Source organism: Mastigoproctus giganteus, chromosome 13 (assembly GCF_048544385.1).
Source record: "Mastigoproctus giganteus isolate SK-2022 chromosome 13, ASM4854438v1, whole genome shotgun sequence".
Lineage (NCBI taxonomy): Eukaryota > Metazoa > Arthropoda > Arachnida > Uropygi > Thelyphonidae > Mastigoproctus > Mastigoproctus giganteus.
This window is the reverse complement of record NC_143587.1, coordinates 44559294-44578584: the sequence shown is the minus strand read 5'-3', so window position 1 is coordinate 44578584 and position 19291 is coordinate 44559294. Positions and strand designations below refer to the sequence as shown.

At 40.4% G+C, this 19291-nt stretch overlaps 1 pseudogene; it reads left to right on the top strand.

The window, feature by feature from the left end:
* The first annotated feature begins 7429 nt into the window (after positions 1 to 7429).
* Positions 7430 to 19291, top strand: part of LOC150075998 (SH2/SH3 adapter protein dreadlocks pseudogene) — a 53150-nt pseudogene continuing 41288 nt past the window's right edge.

The window sequence follows — 19291 nt, the reverse complement described above, 5'->3', positions numbered from 1 at the left end:
ACATTTATCATAAAAATCACTGAAAACGAACAGTTCGCACACACTTTCACTCGCTCTCTCTGTGCACTTCGTTGATGTAAACAGTGATAATACACCAGGTGGCGTAATCGCACTATATAAGAAAATTTTTGGAAAGGTGAAAACAAATTTTCTATTTACTTCTCGGACTTGTCTGGTGCATTGAGCAATTCGGACAGAATTACTGCACTGTTGTTTTTGTAATACGGTTTTGGGAGCATCAGTGACTAAGGCCATATTGCTCCGTACATACTGTCTGTAAATTGCATGTGTTCTGTGGTCGATTTTCTGTTTTTGCTGGACGAAGAATCAGAGTTTCCCGGAGAAAAAAACTGTACTACCCTTGCCTGCGACTGACTAAGACCACGTTGTGAAAAAAGCCCACGAGGGGAAAATGTCAAGAAACAACTAACCAACCATGAGTATTTTGCATCTACATTCACACATGAATAATTATTAAGGATTGAAAATGGCAGAAGGTTATCAAATTGTAGCAGGATACATAATGATTTTGTAATAACTGAGAGCAAAGTGGAGGAGAAATTGTTGAAGTTAAACATAAGAAAAGCACCTCGCGTGGATGGGATCTATACAGTTATATTAAAGGAGGCGGCAAAGCAACTAAGCAAACCCTTGGCCATAATTATGAGAGCATCCTTGGATTCAGGGGAGGTTCCCACGGACTGGAGTTGTGCAAATGTATCCCCAATTCTGGAGGCGACATTTTAGGAAGGATGTAGATTTACTTGAGCGTGTACAGAGAAGGGCAACAAGATTGGTGAGGGGAATGAAGTGATCCTCTTACCAAGAGAGGCTTAAGTTGTGCAAATTGCAGTGGCTGGAGAATAGGCACCTGCGTGGTGATCTGATTGAGGGGTATAAGGCCTTGAATGGGTTGAGCACGCTGAATTCTGATGGGATCCTTCCACTTGTTCGGATTACGAACCTAAGGGGGCATAAATTCAAATTAAGAAAGGACAGAGGTAGAACAGATGTGCGGAAATCTGCCTTTATCCTGCGGGTGGTTAATTGCTGGAACAAAGTTCCATCTGCCGTTGTGGAAGTTGATAGGTTGAATAAATTTATGGAGAAACTGGACAGGCATTTGGAGGGAATGGTGTGATTTTTTTTAATTTTTTTTTTTTTTTGGCTGATGCTGCATAAGCTCATACACTTGCTTTCTTGCATCACATGCCACTACTACTACTACTTTTTTTTTTTTTTTTATTTTATGAAAACCCCAAACACGAAAGGTATCAAAACCTATAGTACTAAGTACCGTACATGGGTTGGAGGAGAAGTATGGGGGGGAGGGGGGATGCCGGAAACTTTGCTCTAGAGATTAAACATGGGTTTCACCACTTCAAGCCTCTAATAAGCAAAGTGGTTGTATTTCACCGGTTGATGAAAGTCATCTACCACCTACATTACTACAATTAGACATCTATTTATTAACACATATAAACAAATAGTAAAACATTTATATTAACATAATATCAAAACAAATAAACATTAACATATTAATGTTTTAATATACAAATATTAAAACATTAATATTTCGACTCGTTTTTCAGAAATCTGTATCACAGAATAAAATTACAGGGTGAAACTAACCCTTTGAAGTCGCCATGCTTGAGATAGTAGTAGTAGTAGAAGCATGTGATGCAAGGAGGCAAGCTAATCAATAAGCCATCAATAAAAATAAAAAAAAAACATTTCACATATCCATTCTCTCTAAACGTTTGTCTAGTTCTGCCTTTCTTTATTTAAGGTTAAGGAATCAACTTCCACAATGACCGATGAAAGTTCCTTAAAGCAATCAACAACCTGCTGGCTAAAGGCAAATTTCCGCACAATCTATTCAACAACTGACACAAAACTTCCATCTGTCGTTGTAGAAATTGATAGCTTAAATAGATTCAAGGCAGAAGCAGAACAAGACAAACATTTGGAGCGAGTGGATGAGTGAAATGAGAAGGGTTTTTTTTTTTTTTTTTTTTGGATGTTGCTGCTAAAAAAGCTTTCTTGCATCATGCTCCTTTACTAATGCTAATGCTAATATTAACTGTCTCTCCTTAAATTTACTTCATGCCCCCTCAGGTTCGTAATCTCAGCAAGAGGAAGAATTTCATCAGAATTGAGCCTGCTCAACCCATTCAAAGCTTTATATACATAAATCAGATCACCTCTTGGTGCCAAGTCTCCAGACGTTGCAATTTGCAAAACTTAAGCCTTTATTATTAAGAGAACCCCTTCGTTCCACTCACCAATCTTGTAGCCCTTTTCTGTACTCGCTCAAGCAACTCTATATCCTTCCTAAAATGAGGCCTCCAGACCTGTACAAAGTACTGAAGGCATGGCCTGACCATTGCCTTATTCAAAGGGATAATCACTTCCTTTTTTCTGCTAGCAATATTCCTGTATATCATTGACAAAACCCCATGACCTACTCTTGCAACCTGGATGCATTGCTCAGAAAACTTCATATCTGACTGCACAATTATTCCCAGGTCTTTTTCATTTTCTACCGCCCTAACTGTAATACCACATAATTGGTACTTTTCTCTGGGGTTACTTCTACCGATGCGCCGTATTTTTAATGTTAAATATCAGTTGCCATCTCTCAGCCCAACTTTTCTAGATCCTGCTTCAGTAGCACCCTGCAATTACTATCATTAACAACCCTGCCAACCACTGTATTATCTGCAAACTTGGACATTAAACCTGATATACACTGTGCTACACCCTGCTGTGCACACAAATGGTTTGTTCTACAACATTGCAAGTCACATGACAACAGTTTTGGATATAAATGCAGCACAACCTTTCCAATATCAGTTAAGCGTACAAACCGTAGCAAGAATGGGGAAAAGGAGTGATCTAACGGACTTCGAACGTGGCATGGTAGTAGGTGCAAGACGTGCTGGGCAAAGCATTTCCACAACGGCAGTTCTCCTAAACTTTTCACGCACCACAGTTTCAAGGGTTTAGCGCAACGAACAGAAAACATCATCTCAATGGCATTCCTATGGAAGAAAATTGCTTGTTGATGAGAGAGGTCAGAGGAGGATGGCTAGAATTGTGCAAGCAAAGAGAGGGGTCAGGATATCGCGCATCACGTCAGAATACAACCTTTGTGTGCAGAAAAAAATATCGCAACGGACCACTAGTCGCACTTTGTCACGAATGGGCTACAATAGCCTACGGCCACATTGCATACCTTTGTTATCAATGAAGAACAAGACAGCACACCTCCTGTGGGCACAACACCAGCACTGGACTATCGGGGATTGGAAAACAGTTCCTTGGTATGACGAGTCGAAGTTCCTGGTGCATCATGTTGAAGGAAGGCTCAATATTTGGCGAAAACAACATGAATCCATCGACCCGTCAGGTCTGACGACTACTATGCAAGGTGGAGGTGATAGTGCTTTGGTGTGGGAAATGTTTTCTTGGGAAACGTTGGGTACATTGATACCCATAGATTCACGTCTGAATGCCACATGGTACCTAAACATGTTGTTGCCAAAGTGCGTCCGTTCATGTTGACAGTTTATCCTCAGTCAGATGGTTAATTCCAGCAGGATAATGCGCCGGTATCCAAAGCCCGAATCACTATGGAATGGTTCCAGGAACATGGTAATGAATTTTTTTTGCTGCAGTGGATCACTCATTCACGGATCTCAATGCTATTGAAAATCTTTGGGATGAGCTGAAAATGGCTGTTTACTACAGGCTTAACCTCCGTCGAATCTCAGGGAACTGAGTGACACACTCATGTCTGCATGGTACTTCATTCCTGTAAAACGTTTTCAGCATCTTGTTCAATCCATACCTAGACGAATTCAGGCTGTTTTGAAGGCTACAGGAAGCGCAACACCCTACTAGGTGGGTGTATCTAATAAAGTGACAGCGCAATGTATCTTCATCAATAAGATTGATAAATATACAAAACAACAACGGGCCCAACACCGAATCCTGAGGGATTTCACAAATATCATTAGTCTGCGTAGAGAAGCGTCCATTGATTACCACTCTCTGTCGACTTTCACTCAACAACTCCTTTATCCATTGTAGCAATTTGCCCTTAATATCATACTGCTCCATTTGTACAGTAGTCAAACATGTGCAACAATATCAAAAGCTTTCCTGAAATCCAAGTATTATGATATCAAAATTATTTTTTGCATCCAGTTCGTTTGTGAGCACATCGTAGCATCCAATTAAATTTGTCAGACAAGACTTTCCTTAAGAAACCCATGCTGAGTTTCAATTATCAATGCAGTCATGTCTGAGATGATCCTGCAATTCTTCTTTAACCAGTGACTTCACTATTTTCCCGGAACAGAAGTTAAACGAACAGGTCTGTAATTACTCGTGTCACCTTTTGACTCCCCCCCCCTCCTTTGTGAACTGAAAATGTTGCATTTGCACATTTCCAGTCCGTGGGGAATTGCTCTAGGTCCAAGGGTGCTCTCATAATTATGGCTAAAGGTTTGCTTACTTCCTTTGCCGCCTCCTTTAATAGAAGATTATTCAAAATGAAGTCCGGAGTTTCAAACAATTCCTGTACACACATGAGCAGACATAGGAAGAAAGAAATATTTCCGGAACGCAAATATAGTAATGAAGTTTTTTTACCTACCTCATAAATGTTCAATATGAAGGCCTTTAGTGAAATCGCCCAAAATCGCACATTCTGTTTATTCATTTTCCCCGACATATGGAAGGTCGATTCATCAGAAAAAATCACTCTTTCAGCAATGTGGCGTTGAACAACGGTAGCAGATTTACTTACATGAAACTCCAACACAGTAAAAGCTTTCTCATTACATTCTGAAGCGATGTCGCAACAGAGCAGAACTAGCGTCACAGCCAAACGAACGACTGCACGGCGGTATGTGTCCAACGCCATCTGGTGGTTAGCCGTGCAGCATACTGAACATCGCAAGCGTGGGAACGAAACTTGAGATATTATGCGTTCTTTCGAGATGGCTACAAATGATTATGACACAAGCGCTTTCCCAAAAAAAAATTCTGCAACCCCGGACTTCATTTTGAATAACCCTGCATAACGAATGGAGGGGTGAAACGGGAGGTTTTTTTTTTTTTTTCAGCTGATGCTGCATAAGCTTGCTTTCTTGCATCGTATGCCTCTACTAATGCTAACTGGATATATCCCAACAATCCAGGTGCCTTTCTATTGTTAAACTTCAACAATTTCTCCTACACTTTGTTCTCAGTTATCAAAATCATTACGTATCCTGTTATAGTTTTATAAAATTCTGGTCTCCCTTTCCCTACAGAATTCCTAGTGTATGAATGTATATGCAAAATACTCATTCCGTTTGTGAGCTATCTTAGCAGGATCACCAACAGTCGAACCATCAATATCAAGTGGATCAAGCTGATTCATCTCCTTCTTGATAGAGTTTAAATTACTAAAGAAGTCCTTGCTGGGTTTTTTGCATCCTTTGCCAAAGATTTCTCGTAATCTTCGTTCGTTTGCCTAACCTTCTTTGTGACTTGATTACAGACTAGCATATATCTACAATAGGCTTCTGTGTAGCCTTATAATTTATATGCATCCTATGTATTATTCTTCTTTGCCACGAGCCTCATTAATTCATCTGACATCCATTTAGGCCTAAACCTTGAACAGTATTTCTTAATCGGCATGAAAAGCCTAGTGAAAAGTCCATGAAAAGCTTCCACGATTATTTCCTTGAATGCTTCCTATTCAAAATTTGTTGTTGGTAAAATTGTCAGTCGGTCCCACTGTACAGAATTTTAAAACTGTCTGAGAACGCTGTAGTCATCTTTACGGAAGCAAATATCCTTCCCTTTACCCCTGATGGTAATTATATCTTTAAGTAAATCTCACATCAATACAATGTGATGACTGCCACCTAGGGTTCCTTTAACTTTCAATTCTAAATACACGAATAATCACTAATGATAACCAGAGTAGTAGTAGTAGTGGCATGTGATGCAATAAAGCAAGTGTATGAGCTTATGCAGCATCAGCCAGAAAAAAAAAAAAAAAAAAAAAACACACCATTCCCTCCAAATGCCTGTCCAGTTACTCCTTAAATTTATTCAACCTATCAACTTCCACAACGACAGATGGAAGCTGTTCCAGCAATTAACCACCCGCTGGCTAAAGGCAAATTTCCGCACATCTATTCTACATATGTCCTTTCTTAATTTGAATTTATGCCCCCTTAGGTTCGTAATCTGAAAAGTGGAAGGAACCCATCAGAATTCAGCGTGCTCAACCTATTCAAGGCCTTATACACCTCAATCAGATCACCGCGCAGGTGCCTAGTCTCCAGCCACTGCAATTTGCAGAACTTATGCCTCTCTTGGTAAGAGGATCCCTTCATCCCCCTCACCAATCTTGTTGCCCTTCTTTGTACACGCTCAAGTAAATCTACAGCCTTCCTAAAATGAGTCCTCCAGACCTGTACGCAGTACTCAAGGCGTGGCCTGACCATTGCCTTATACAGAGGGACAATCGCCTCCTTCTCCCTGCTAGCAAAATTCCTTTCCTATATATCATTGACAAAACCCCATGACCTACCTGCCCTGGCAGCCTGTCTCATTGCTCAGAAAACTTCATATCTGACTGCACAATTACTCCCAGGTCTTTTTCATTTTCTACCTCCTTAAGTGTAGTACCACACAGCTGGTACGTTTCTCTGGGGTTACTTCTACCCATATGCAGTACTTTGCATTTGTCAAGGTTAAACTTCAGTTGTCACTTCTTAGCCCATCTGCCCAAATTATCTAGATCCTGTTGCAGTAGCACACTGCCATTACTGTCATTAACAACCCTGCCAACCTTTGTATCATTCGCAAACTTCGACATTAAGCCTGATATACCTTCATCAATATCATTGATAAATATACAAAACAACAGTGGACCCAACACCGAACCCTGTGGGACTCCACTAATAACATTAGTCCACAAAGAGCAGCACTCATTGATTACCACCCTCTGTCTTCGCCCACTTAACCATCCTCTGTCTTCGCCCACTTAACCATCCTCTTATCCATTGTAGCAACTTACCCTTAATACCATTCTGCTCCAATTTGTACAATAGTCTTCCATGCGCAACAGTGTCAAATGCTTTCCTGAAATCCAAATATATGATATCAAAATTATTTTTTGCATCCAGTTCCTTTGTAACCACATCATAATATCCTATCAAATTTGTCAGACAAGACTTTCCCTTAACAAACCCATGCCGTGTCTGAATTATTGCTGCAGTCTTGTCTAGATGATCCTGCAATGCAACCAGAGAGAGTATTACTCTCTTTGGTTGTTTCTTGAACATACTGCTGCAGATACTATGCATGGTTACATACTTACTCTTCCTAGCATGGCCTAAATAATTTAGAAGATGAAATGGAATCCGTTGCAAGTGGTACTGTCAAAAATCTAAGAACTTCGGCCCACTCTAAGTATATTTTAAGTCTTCAAGGAGATATGAAGCAGGAGCCATTTACTCAAGGTGAGGCGAATCATTAGAGATCTAGCCTTCCATAAACAGAAAGCCGAACTTATCGCCTTACAACTAAGGCAGAAACTCTTGCTTCAAGAAGAACGTCAAAATGCTTATGTCTAAACAGAAAATAATTTTTGCCGCGAATATTTACAGTAATCGACGTGTTCTATTACTACCACTATATCAATGGAGTTTTAAAGGATTTGTCAGAAGTACACATAAAAGCTGTTTCGCTCTTCAGTGACTCCTCAGAACGAAATTTTTAATGTTCGCTTGCGTAAGAGAAATTAAAGCCACACATAACGGCTGGCCATTCTGTTCATCTCGGACCATCATGTGTAGTGACGAGTCCTCTCCACGCAGTGTGGAAAATTTCTGCATTTGAATCCGTCAATGGTGGGAGAAACTTTTATGGGCTTTTCTACACTCTGAGGCTGAGTCTCAAGCGAGGTTAGCAATGTTTTTCTCCAGAAATCCCCTGGCTTTGCGCCGACAAAACGGGCAAACCGGCTAGAGAACTCATGGAATCTACAGATGTAATAAACGCTGCGGGATGAGTTTGTTCTTTCAAATAACTCTAATAGAAAATATATTTCTTCTGTTCATCAAGAGAGAAGGGAGGGTCTTGCCTGGTTTTTATGTATAATTTTTTTCTCCCTGATTTTGATATACACTGAGTTGTTTTCGCATTGGCAATAGCTATTTGTGTAGGAATAGACTGCTCGTGAATGATGCACTCACAGCATGGATTTGTTAACGGGCCATCTTTTTTGGCCAATCTGATTGAATTCTATGATGGTATCAAAGGAAATGAGTGATCTTATGTGACCAAACTGATTGTATACTAGGCTGCATCATCATCACCGTCCTTCCCACACCGGGCGGAAAAGGTTCGGTTTCGAATCCCGTCGATGACACGAGGAACTTTATTGGGATTTTTTTCAATCCGTGGTTAGTCGGTCTCAGGAGTAGACGGCATGGTTTCCTCCCCCCCCCCCCGATAGTTTAATTAACGTTATGGGTGATCCTAATAAATAGTTTTAGGCTGCAGTAACAAAGGAACTGGATGCAAAATAATTTTAATATCATATATACTTGGATTTAAGAGAAGCTTTTGATATGATTGCATATAAAAGCCTGCTGTATAGCCTTAAAGAAAAGTTACTGCTGTGGATAAAGGGATGATAGATTGGAGGAGACAAAATGAACGGTTTTCTTCATGGAATAATGTTATTATTAGAAGCTGTTTTACAGAATAATATTTTTAGTAGAGTCGCTCAGGATTCTCTGCTGGATCGAGTGCTAGGTCGATTGCTCTTTCTATATTTACGAGGGGGTATTCAATAAATTATCTAACTACCTCTGAAGGAAATGAGATAGAGGCAAAAATCGTTTTTTTATTTTTTTATTTTTCAATGTTACTCCCCTGAACTTCAAAACAGTTGATCGTTTTTGGCAATGAAGAAATAGCATACAAATAAAAAATTTTGTCTTGTCCATCAAAGAACACAGAAACAGCTGACTTCAGTTCATTATCATCGGCAAAGCGACGTCTACGTATGTTTTTCTTGATGTTTCATCATGAAACATCAAGAAAAACGTACAAGAGTCATCAAGAAAACGCACGTAGACGTACGTTTTCTTGATGACTCTTGTTTCATCACCTATAAAAATTCTGGGGTTAAAAGGATCCCTTCACACAGGGGTTAGAAATCTGGGGACCCACCTTGCACTGGCCTTAGTCATCCCCAAATGTTCAAGGAAGATGGTTATGACCGTTTCCTCAGATATGTCATGTTCCCTAAAGATTTGGGACACTTTTAAACGTCTGTCATTCAGAACAAGGGATTCCATACCCTTGGCACATTTCTGGAGTGGTCACTCATTTCTGGAGTGGTCACTGTCATAGGCCTTCCTGTTCGTGGATCATCGTCGATGGACTCTCTAACCCCATTTGAATTGCTTTTATCAGAATTTTACCCCAGGTACTCTGAACGTACACTGTTGCCATACACAGCAGCCATCCTTTCATGCATGGCAATTGGACCATTTCCTAATTTGGTGAGAAATTTCACGACTAAACAATGTATCAATTTCAGCAAATCCATAACTTTTTACAGGTATCTTCCTTCTTGTGTTACAGCAACGAAACTTAAAAACACACTGTGATCAAAATTAGTATGATTCAAGTAGAGATATGTGGGAATGTGATAAATCATAAATAATTTAAATATCACTATGGGAAGTATTTTAGGTAGCTAATTTACTGAACGCCCCTCGTATTATTGATATTGATGAAGGTATATCAGGTTTAAGCGGTATGCTGTTTTTTTCAGGATACTACACCAGTGCACAGGTTACATGCTGTAGCGAATCCTTGGACAGACTAATAAAAAAATATTATACTGTATTGTATTTGGGCCACCCACAATCTCTTACATATGCCCGTATATGTATTATGTCTGTAAATTGCGTGTGTTCTCTGGTCGATTTGCCTGTTTTTCTGGACGAAAAAAACCTTGCTATCTACGCCTGAGACCGAATGACTCAGCCACGGGGTGAATAAAGCCCATTAAAGTTGCTTGCGTCATCGACGGGATTCGAACCCGGGCTTTTCTACCGGGTGTGGAGACGACGGCGACGATACCACTGTGAGTACTCATCCATCTAGCCAAGGGGGATGTCTTTGTGTGTGTACTAGGTGCTTATGCCAAGAGTTCCAAGAAATTAGGCGCCAACACAGCGTTCTGATGGGCGTCTACGAGAGTTTGAGGTGTAGTGTAGTTGACTTCGAAGAAATTAATATGAGGAGACCATCAGGCTCTCAGCTGCCCAACTCAACACCGGGGCTCACGAATATGCAACAGGCAACACATAGGCAATCTCCAAGACAGTATGTGCGAATCCCACAGGAATTAGTTATTGTTGGTGACTCTATTTTCATGGAGACAGAATATATTCCTCAAAAAAGAACAGATGAAACAGGAAGAGGTTATATCTGCAAGGGTCAAAAGTTGATGATGTTGTAGAACAGACGTCATCTTTTAAGGACACAAAAGGCGATATTGTTCTACACATTGCCACTAATGCCCTTAGGAGTAAGAGATCTAGAGATTTAATTAGCAAGTACAGGTCAATCTTGAAAAAAAGTCTCGAAATATTGTTGAATTTGAAAGTGACTGCAATTCTGCCCAGACACGATAGGAGGGAGTATATGATAAGAGCCTTGTCAATCAATACGGCCCAAGAAAGACTGTGCAAAGTTCATGGGATATAATTTTTTTTTCAGCGTAGTCTGTGCTTATTAACCAAAGAGACTGCTTCTACAGGGATGGGGTACACTTAAATGGAAAGAGTGCAAGAATATTTGCTGATGCAATCGAGGCAGTGTTAGGTCGGTGAGAAAAAATGTAAACTCGGGGGATACAAAGATTAAAAGATTAAGAGTAGCCGCAGGCAGAGGAAAAAGTGATCTTTGCCCTGCCTCTATTGGAAATGGGAACGAAAGTTGCTGGGGATTTCCAGGACCGCTAGGAGTGATCATGAAACAAAAATCATTATTCTTCTGTTTTTTTAATGAATCCCCACTACTTCTCTCTCTCTCTCTCTCTCTCTCTCTCTCTCTCTCTCTCTCTCTCTCTCTCTCTCTCTCTCTCTCTCAGGGTAATTCTGAATTTTTTTTTTTTTTTTTTTTTGGGCTGGTGCAGCATATGACAGGCTTTCTTGCACCATATGGCTAATGATAATAATGAAAGAAAAAATAAATTCACGACCTGTGTTAGGATAACTAAGAGTTAAAACAGGTCATGTATACTTGCATGTACTTCAATGTAAGAAGTATTGTTAATAAATTTAATAAGTTTGAAGTGCTGAGCAAGAAATCAAAGATGGATATTTTTGGGATATCAGAGACTTGGTGTCACACAGATATAAGCAGTGCAGAATTGGAAGGGGAGTACAATGTGTAGAGAAAGGACTGAAAGCGTAGGAAGGGAGGAGGGATTATACTGTTAGTTTGGACACACACATAAAGTTGTAGAATAGAGGTGCGGACGTTTGCCTTTAGTTGATTGTCGGAACAGACTTCCATCTGTAATTATGCTGGTTGATAGCTTAAATAACTTTTAGGATGAAGTAGACAAACATTTGGATTAACCAGACGGGTGAAATGGGAAGGTTCCTGTTTTTTTTTTTTTTTTTTTTCTTTTTTTTTTGGTTAATTGATGCTATATAAGTTTTCAATCTTGCATCATAACTCAACGAATGTTAATGCTAATGCTAAAAAGTGTCAAGGGAGGTTAGGCAGGCGAAGGCCCGTTACGAGAAAAAATATTTGGCAAAGTATGCAAAGAGTTCTGTATTTATATAAACTATAGCAGGAAACGGGTAAATCAGATAGGTCCACTTAACATAGATGGTTTGACTATTAATGATCCTGCTCAAGTAGCTAATAACCTGAATGAATTTTTGCATCTACATTCAAACATGACCAGTTATTCAAGGAGGGAATGCCAGAAGCTTATCAAACTCTAACAGGGAGATAAATGATTTTGTAATAACTGAGAGTAAAGTGGAGGAGGAATTGTTGAAGTTAAACGTAAAAAGCACCTGAGGTGGATGGGATCTATCCAGTTATATTAAAGGAGGCAGCAAAGGAAGTAAGCAAATACTTAGCCATAATTATGAGAGCTTCCTAAGAATCAGAGGAGGTCCCCATGGACTGGAAGGGTGCAGATGTAGGCTCAATTCACGAAGATGGTCAACAGGTGACAAAAATAACTAGAGACCTGATAGTTTAACTTCTGTTCCGCGGAAAATAATGCAGTCACCCATTAAAGAAGCATTGCAGGTTCATCTAGACAGGACTGCAGTAGTAGTTAAGACAGAGCATGGGTTTATTGAAGGGAGATCTTGTCTGACCAAATTCATTGGATACTATGATGTGCTCACAAAGGTACTGGATACAAAAATTAATTTTGATGTCATATATGTACTTCGATTTCAAGAAAGCTTTTGATACTGTTGCACACGGAAGATTGCTGTACAAATTGCAGCGGGTTGGTATTAAGGGAAAGTTGTTATAATGGATAAAGGGGTGTTTGAGTGGGAGACGACAGAAAGTGGTAATCAATGTACACTGCTCTTTGCGCAATAATATTATTAGTGTAGGTCCTCAGAGTTCAGTGCTAGGCGCATTGTTGTTTTGTTTATTCTGTTTGGCAAATAAATTTGATGAATTTGACGTATTGCTCAAAGCTCAAAGGCGGATATTGTTGGGATATCAGAGACGTTGTGTGACACAGATATAAGGAATGCAGAACTGGAATTTGAGGAGTACAACGTCTACAGAAAAAAAAATATATTATATTAGGGTTACCCGTAAATTATTACATTAAACCGTACTCGTGTCTGTAAATTGCGTGTGTTCTCTGGTCTATTTGCCTGTTTTGCTGAACGAAAAAACCTCAGTTTCTGAGGGAAAAAACTTTGCTATCTACGCCTGAGACCGGCTAACTCAGGCACGGAGTGAAAAAAAGCCCACTAAAGTTCCTCACGTCATCGACGGGATTTGAACCTGGGCCTTTTCCACCGAGTGTGGGTAGGACGGTGACGACACCACTGTACTACCCACGCAGACAGCGTCTACAGAAAGGACAGACAGGGAAAGAAGAGAGGAGGGGTTATGCTATTAGTTAAGAAACACATAAAATACAAGGAAGTGAAGCCAGTCTGCATCGCTGGACAGTGCAGTGTCGAGTCAGTTTGATGTGACATAAGCATTGGGCGATCAAATTTGAGAGTAGGAGTCTGCTATAGGCCTAATGACTCTGATGAGTATAATAAGAAACTGTACAGGGAAATAGAGTGGGCCAGTAAATCAGAGAGTCTTATAACGGGGGATTTTAATTTCCCAGATATTGACTGGAATTTGTGGGTTGGTCACTCACACACTAGCAAGGCTTTTGTAGATTTATTGGATGATTATTTTCTAAATTAGCATGTTCGGGAGGCAACTAGAGGGAGTAATACTCTTGATTTGATTATCAGTAGTGATTCTTCATGCATTAAGACTCAGCAGATACAGGAACCACCAGGTGGCAGTGATCACAGTGTGCTGAAGTGGGATTTACTGAAGGAGGTAACTACCATCGGTGTAAAGGGAAAGGTTATCGCTTTCGTAAAGGCGACTACGATGGTCTGAGACAGTATTTAAATTCTATACAGTGGGACCAACTGATGATGTTACCAACAGCAAACTCAAAATGGAAAGCATTCAAAGAACCAACAGCAAACTCAAAATGGAAAGCATTCAAAGAACTTATCTTGGAAGCTACTAGGCTTTACATATCAACTAAGAAATATTGTTCAAGGATCTGGCCTAAATGGTTGTCAGATGAACTAATGAGACATATGGCAGAGAAGAAGCATGGGATAAATATAAATTAACCTGTGACCAGAAGCCTATGATAGAGAGAAATTGATCTGTAACCAAGTTACAGAGGAGATTAGGCAGGCGAAGGCAGATTACGAGAAATCTTTGGTAAGGCATGTAAAGAAAAACAGGAAGGAGTTCTTTACTTATGTAAACTCTAGAAGGAAGGGGATAAATCACATTGGTCCACTTGATATCGAGGGTTCAACTGTTGATGATCCTGCTCAGGTAGCTAACAAACTAAATGAATATTTTGCATTGACATTCACACATAAGGAGTTATTCAACGAGGGGAATGCCAGAGGTGCATTCATCTCTGGCAGTAAGCTACAGAATCTTGAAATAACTGGGAGTAAAGTGGAGGAGAAACTGTTGAAGATAAACACAAGAAAGGCACCCGTGGTCGATGGGATCTATCCAGTTATATTAAAGGAGGCAGCAAAGGAAGTAAGCAAACCTTTAGCCATAATTATGAGAGCTTCCTTGGACTCAGGGGAGGCACCCATAGCCTGGAGATGTGCAAATGTGACCTCAGTTCAAAAAGCTGACCCCAAGGCTGACACAAGTAATTAACGGCCTGTGCGTTTAACTTCCGTTCCAGGAAAATTAATAGAGGCACTAGTTAAAGAAACACTGCAGGATCATCTAGACACAACTTCAGTTATAGCTCGGACACAGCATTGTTTTGTTAAGGGGAAGTCTTGCTTGTCCAATTTGATTGCATACTATGATGCAGTCACAAAAGAACTGGATGCAGGGAATAACTTTGATATTATATACTTGGATCTTAGAAAGGCTTTTGATACTGTTGCACATGGAAGACTGCTGCACAAATTGGAGCAGTGTGGCTTTGGAGGCAAATTGCTGCTATGAGAGGGAGAGAAGACAGAGAGTGGTAATCAATGGACACTGCTCATCGTGGGCTAATGTTATTAGTGGAGTGCCTCAGGGTTCGGTGTTGGGTCCATTATTGTTTTCTGAATTTATAAATAATATGGATTCTGGTATATCAAGCTTAATATCCAAGTTTGCAGATGATAAAAAGGTTGGCAGGGTTAGCATTAGCATTAGCATTAGCATTAGTAGAGGCATTTGATGCAAGAAAGCAAGCTTATGCAGCATCAGCCAAAAAAAAAAAAAAAAAAAAAAAAACCCACTTCCACTTCACCCCTCTGTTCGTTCAAAATACCTGTCCAGCTGAGCCTTAAACTTATTTAGGCTATCAACCTCCACCACAAGGGATGGAAGTCTGTTCCACCAACCAACCACCCGCTGGCTAAAGGCAAATTTCCGCACGTCTATCCTACATCTGTTTTTCCTCAATTTGAATTTATGCCCTCTCAGGTGATTTTTCTGAGCTAGAGGAAGAATCCCATCAGCATTGAGCATGCTTAAACCATTCAAGGCTTTATACACCTCTATCAGATCACCTCGCTGGTGCCTAGTGTCCAGACACTGTAATTTGCAAAACTTAAGCCTTTCTTCATAAGAGCACCCCTTTGTTCCATTCACTAATCTTGTTGCCCTTCTCTGTACTCGTTCCAGCAGCTCTACATCCTTCTTGAAATGAGGTCTCCAGACCTGTATACAGTAATCTAGGTGTGGCCTGACCATCGCCTTATACAATGGAATAATCATCTCCTTATCCCTGCTGGAAAAATTCCTGCATATCATTGACAATACTCCATGAGCTACTCTTGCAGCACGTCTGCACTGCTCAGAGAACTTCATATCTGCCTGCACAACCACCCCCAAGTCCCTTTCATTCTCTACCACTGTCAGTAAAAAGTAAAGTGTAAAGTGTTCATTGTCTAACGGCCCAAGGGGTTTCCCCCATCTCCGTGTTGTGTACTCTGTTTGTGAAACACAGAACACTGTGAAGGCCAGAGATTTTAAAAAGTGTAAGGTACATGTTTATGTTGTGTAGTGTCATGTTGACCACTGTCAGTGTAGTACCACAGAGTTGATACGTTGCTCTGGGGTTGCTGTTTCCCATGTGTAGTACTTTACATTTATCAATGTTAAACTTCATTTGCCACCTCTCAGCCCATCTGCTCAACCTTTCCAGATCCTGTTGCAGCAGCATAGTGTCAGTAGTGTCCTTGACAGCCCTGCCAACCTTTGTATCGTCTGCAAACTTGGACATTAAGCCCGATATACCATCATCAATATCATTTTTAAATACAGAAAACAATAATGGACCCAACACTGAGCCCTGAGGGACTCCACTAATAACATCAGTCCACGATGAGCAGTGTCCATTGATTACCACTCTCTGTCTTCTGCCCCTCAACCACCCCTTTATCCCTAGCAGCAATTTCCCTCCAATGTCACACTGCTCCAATTTGTGTGGCAGTCTTCCATGTGCAACAGTATCAAAAGCCTTTCTAAGATCCAAGTATATAATATCAAAGTTACTCCCTGCATCCAGTTCTTTTGTGACTGCATCATAGTATCCAATCAAGTTGGTCAGGCAAGACTTCCCCTTAACAAAACCATGCTGTGTCTGAGCTATAACTGAAGTCTTGTCTAAATGATCCTGCAGTGCTTCTTTAACCTGTGCCTCCATTAATTTTCCTGGAACAGAAGTTAAGCTCACAGGTCTATAATTACTTGTGTCAGCCTTTGATCCTCCTTTGTGAATTGGGGACACATTTGCACATTTCCAGTCTATGGGTACCTCCCCTGAGTCCAAGGAAGCTCTCATAATTATGGCTAAGGGTTTGCTTACTTCCTTTGCTGCCTCCTTTAATATAACTGGATAGATGCTATCGACCCCGGGTGCCTTTCTTGTGTTTATCTTCAACAGTTTCTCCTCCACTTTACTCCCAGTTATTTCAAGATTCTGTAGCTTACTGCTAGAGTTGAATACACCTCTGGCATTCCCCTCGCTGAATAACTCCTCATGTTTGAATGTCGATGCAAAATATTCACTTAGTTTGTTAGCTACCTGAGCAGGATCATCAACAGTTGACCCATCAATATCAAGTGGACCAATCTGATTCATCCCCTTCCTTCTAGAGTTTACATAAGTAAAGAACTCTTTGCTGTTTTTCTTTGCATCCCTTGCCAAAGATTTCTCGTAAGCTGCCTTCGCCTGCCTGTAACTTGGTTGCATATCAACTTGTATCTATCATAGGCTTCTGTGTCATGTGTTAATTTGTATGTATCCCATGCATTTTTCTTCTCTGCCATATGCCTCATTAGTTCATCTGACATCCATTTTGGCCTAAACCTTGAACAATATTTCTTAGTTGGTATGTAAAGCCTAGTAGCTTCCAAGATAAGTTCTTTGAATGCTTCCCATTTTGAATTTGCTGTTGGTAACATCATCAGTTGGTCCCACTGTATAGAATTTAAATACTGTCTCAGTCCATCGTAGTCGCCTTTACGGAAGCAATAACCCTTCCCTTTACCCCTAATGGTAGTTACCTCTTTGAGTAAATCCCACTTCAGCACACTGTGATCACTGCCACCTAGTGGTTCATTTATCTGCAGATTCTTAATGCATGAAGAATCACTACTGATAATCAGATCAAGAGTATTACTCACTCTAGTTGCCTCCCAAACATGCTGGTGTAGAAAGCAATCATCCAATAAATCCACAAAAGCCTTGCTAGTGTGTGAGTGACCAACCCACAAATTCCAGTCAATATCTGTAAAATTAAAATCCCCCATTATAAGACTCTCTGATTTACTGGCCCATTCTATTTCCCTGTACAGTATCTTATTATACTCATCAGAGGCATTAGGCCTATAGCACACTCCTACTCTCAATTTTGATCTCCCAATGTTTATGTCACACCAAACTGACTCCACACTGCACTGTCCAGCGATCTCGACTGGCTTCACTTCCTTGGTTTTTATGTGTTTCTGAACTAATAACACAACCCCTCCTCCCTTCCGATCCTGTCTATCCTTTCTGTAGACGTTGTACTCCCCAAATTGCAGTTCTGCATCCCTTATATCTGTGTGACCCCACGTCTCTGAGGTGTATAAGGCCTTGAACGGGTTGAGTAAGTTCAATGTTCTTGGGATTCTCTCTCTTGACCAGATTTAGAATCTGAGGGGATATAGTTTCAAACTGAGGAAACACAATTATAGAATAGATGTGCAGAAATTTACTTTTACCAGTGGGTAGGTGATTGCTGGAACAGAATTCCGTCTCTTGTTGTGGAAGATGATAGCTTAAATAAATTTATGGATGAGCTGGATAATCATTTGGAGTGAATAGATGAGTGAAATGAAAGGTTGTTTTTTATTTTTTGTTTTTGTTGTCTGATGCTGCATAAGCTCGATTCTTGCATTCTATGCCTCTGCTAATGCCAATACTAATGCTAATATCAAAATTTGCAGATGATACCATGGTCAACAGGATGGTTCATGGTAGTAATCATGGTAAGCTACACTGCTCGAGAAAATTAAGAGAACACGCAGAAAATGTGGCCTAACAAGTGCAGCTTGCGATGAAGCTGGATAAAATTTGGTATGATAGTGAACCCTATAACATATTTTTAAACGTAATAAAGAATAGGACTGCTCAGGAAATGGAACGGAATCCATGTACAAGTCTATGCAATGATGGAATGAACAGGGGTTGTAGTATCATTTCATTTTTAACCCCAAGGGCCCACAACTCGTGAGTATGGGTCTGACACACCAAAGGTCCTGATCTGGATATCATCAGTCTTCTCTTTCTTGGTGATTCCGTTCTACTTCTGATCTCTCTCTCTCTCTCTCTCTCTCTCTCTCTCTCTCTCAGGGTAATCAGAATTTTTTTTTTTTTTTTTGGCTGGTGCAGCATAAGCCTCAGGCTTCTTTGCACCATATGGCTGATAATAATAATTGACTACTGTGGAATGCGCAGCTCAGCAGACAATCCCGAATCTAGTGGCGATGTTCCGAAATTCAATATCTTCCAGAAGAAAAGCAACGATTCCCTATTCAACAGTAACAATCAAGCCACAGGAGTTCCAGTCACCCAGTCTGGGTGACTGGGTTCCGATACGAACCCAGTCACCCAGAGAGGACAATTGAGCTTCGAAGGTGATGGATCACAAATGTACGTCTAGAGGGATCACAAGTGCACATCTAGAGAAAACTGCAGGAGATAAGAAGTTGCAATTTTTTTAAATGAGCAGGTATTTTCTTTCCTACACTCAATATCGAGCCAGTCTGATTCATTCGAGGCAATTCTATTCACACTAAAACCTAAAAACAACGACAGCCTGAACGACATTTTCGTAGTGTGTATCCCATCAGTTCCAGACGAACAAGTAGTTGATGAACTCCTCAATTGGCTGCTTAACCATTTCAATTCATCACTGAA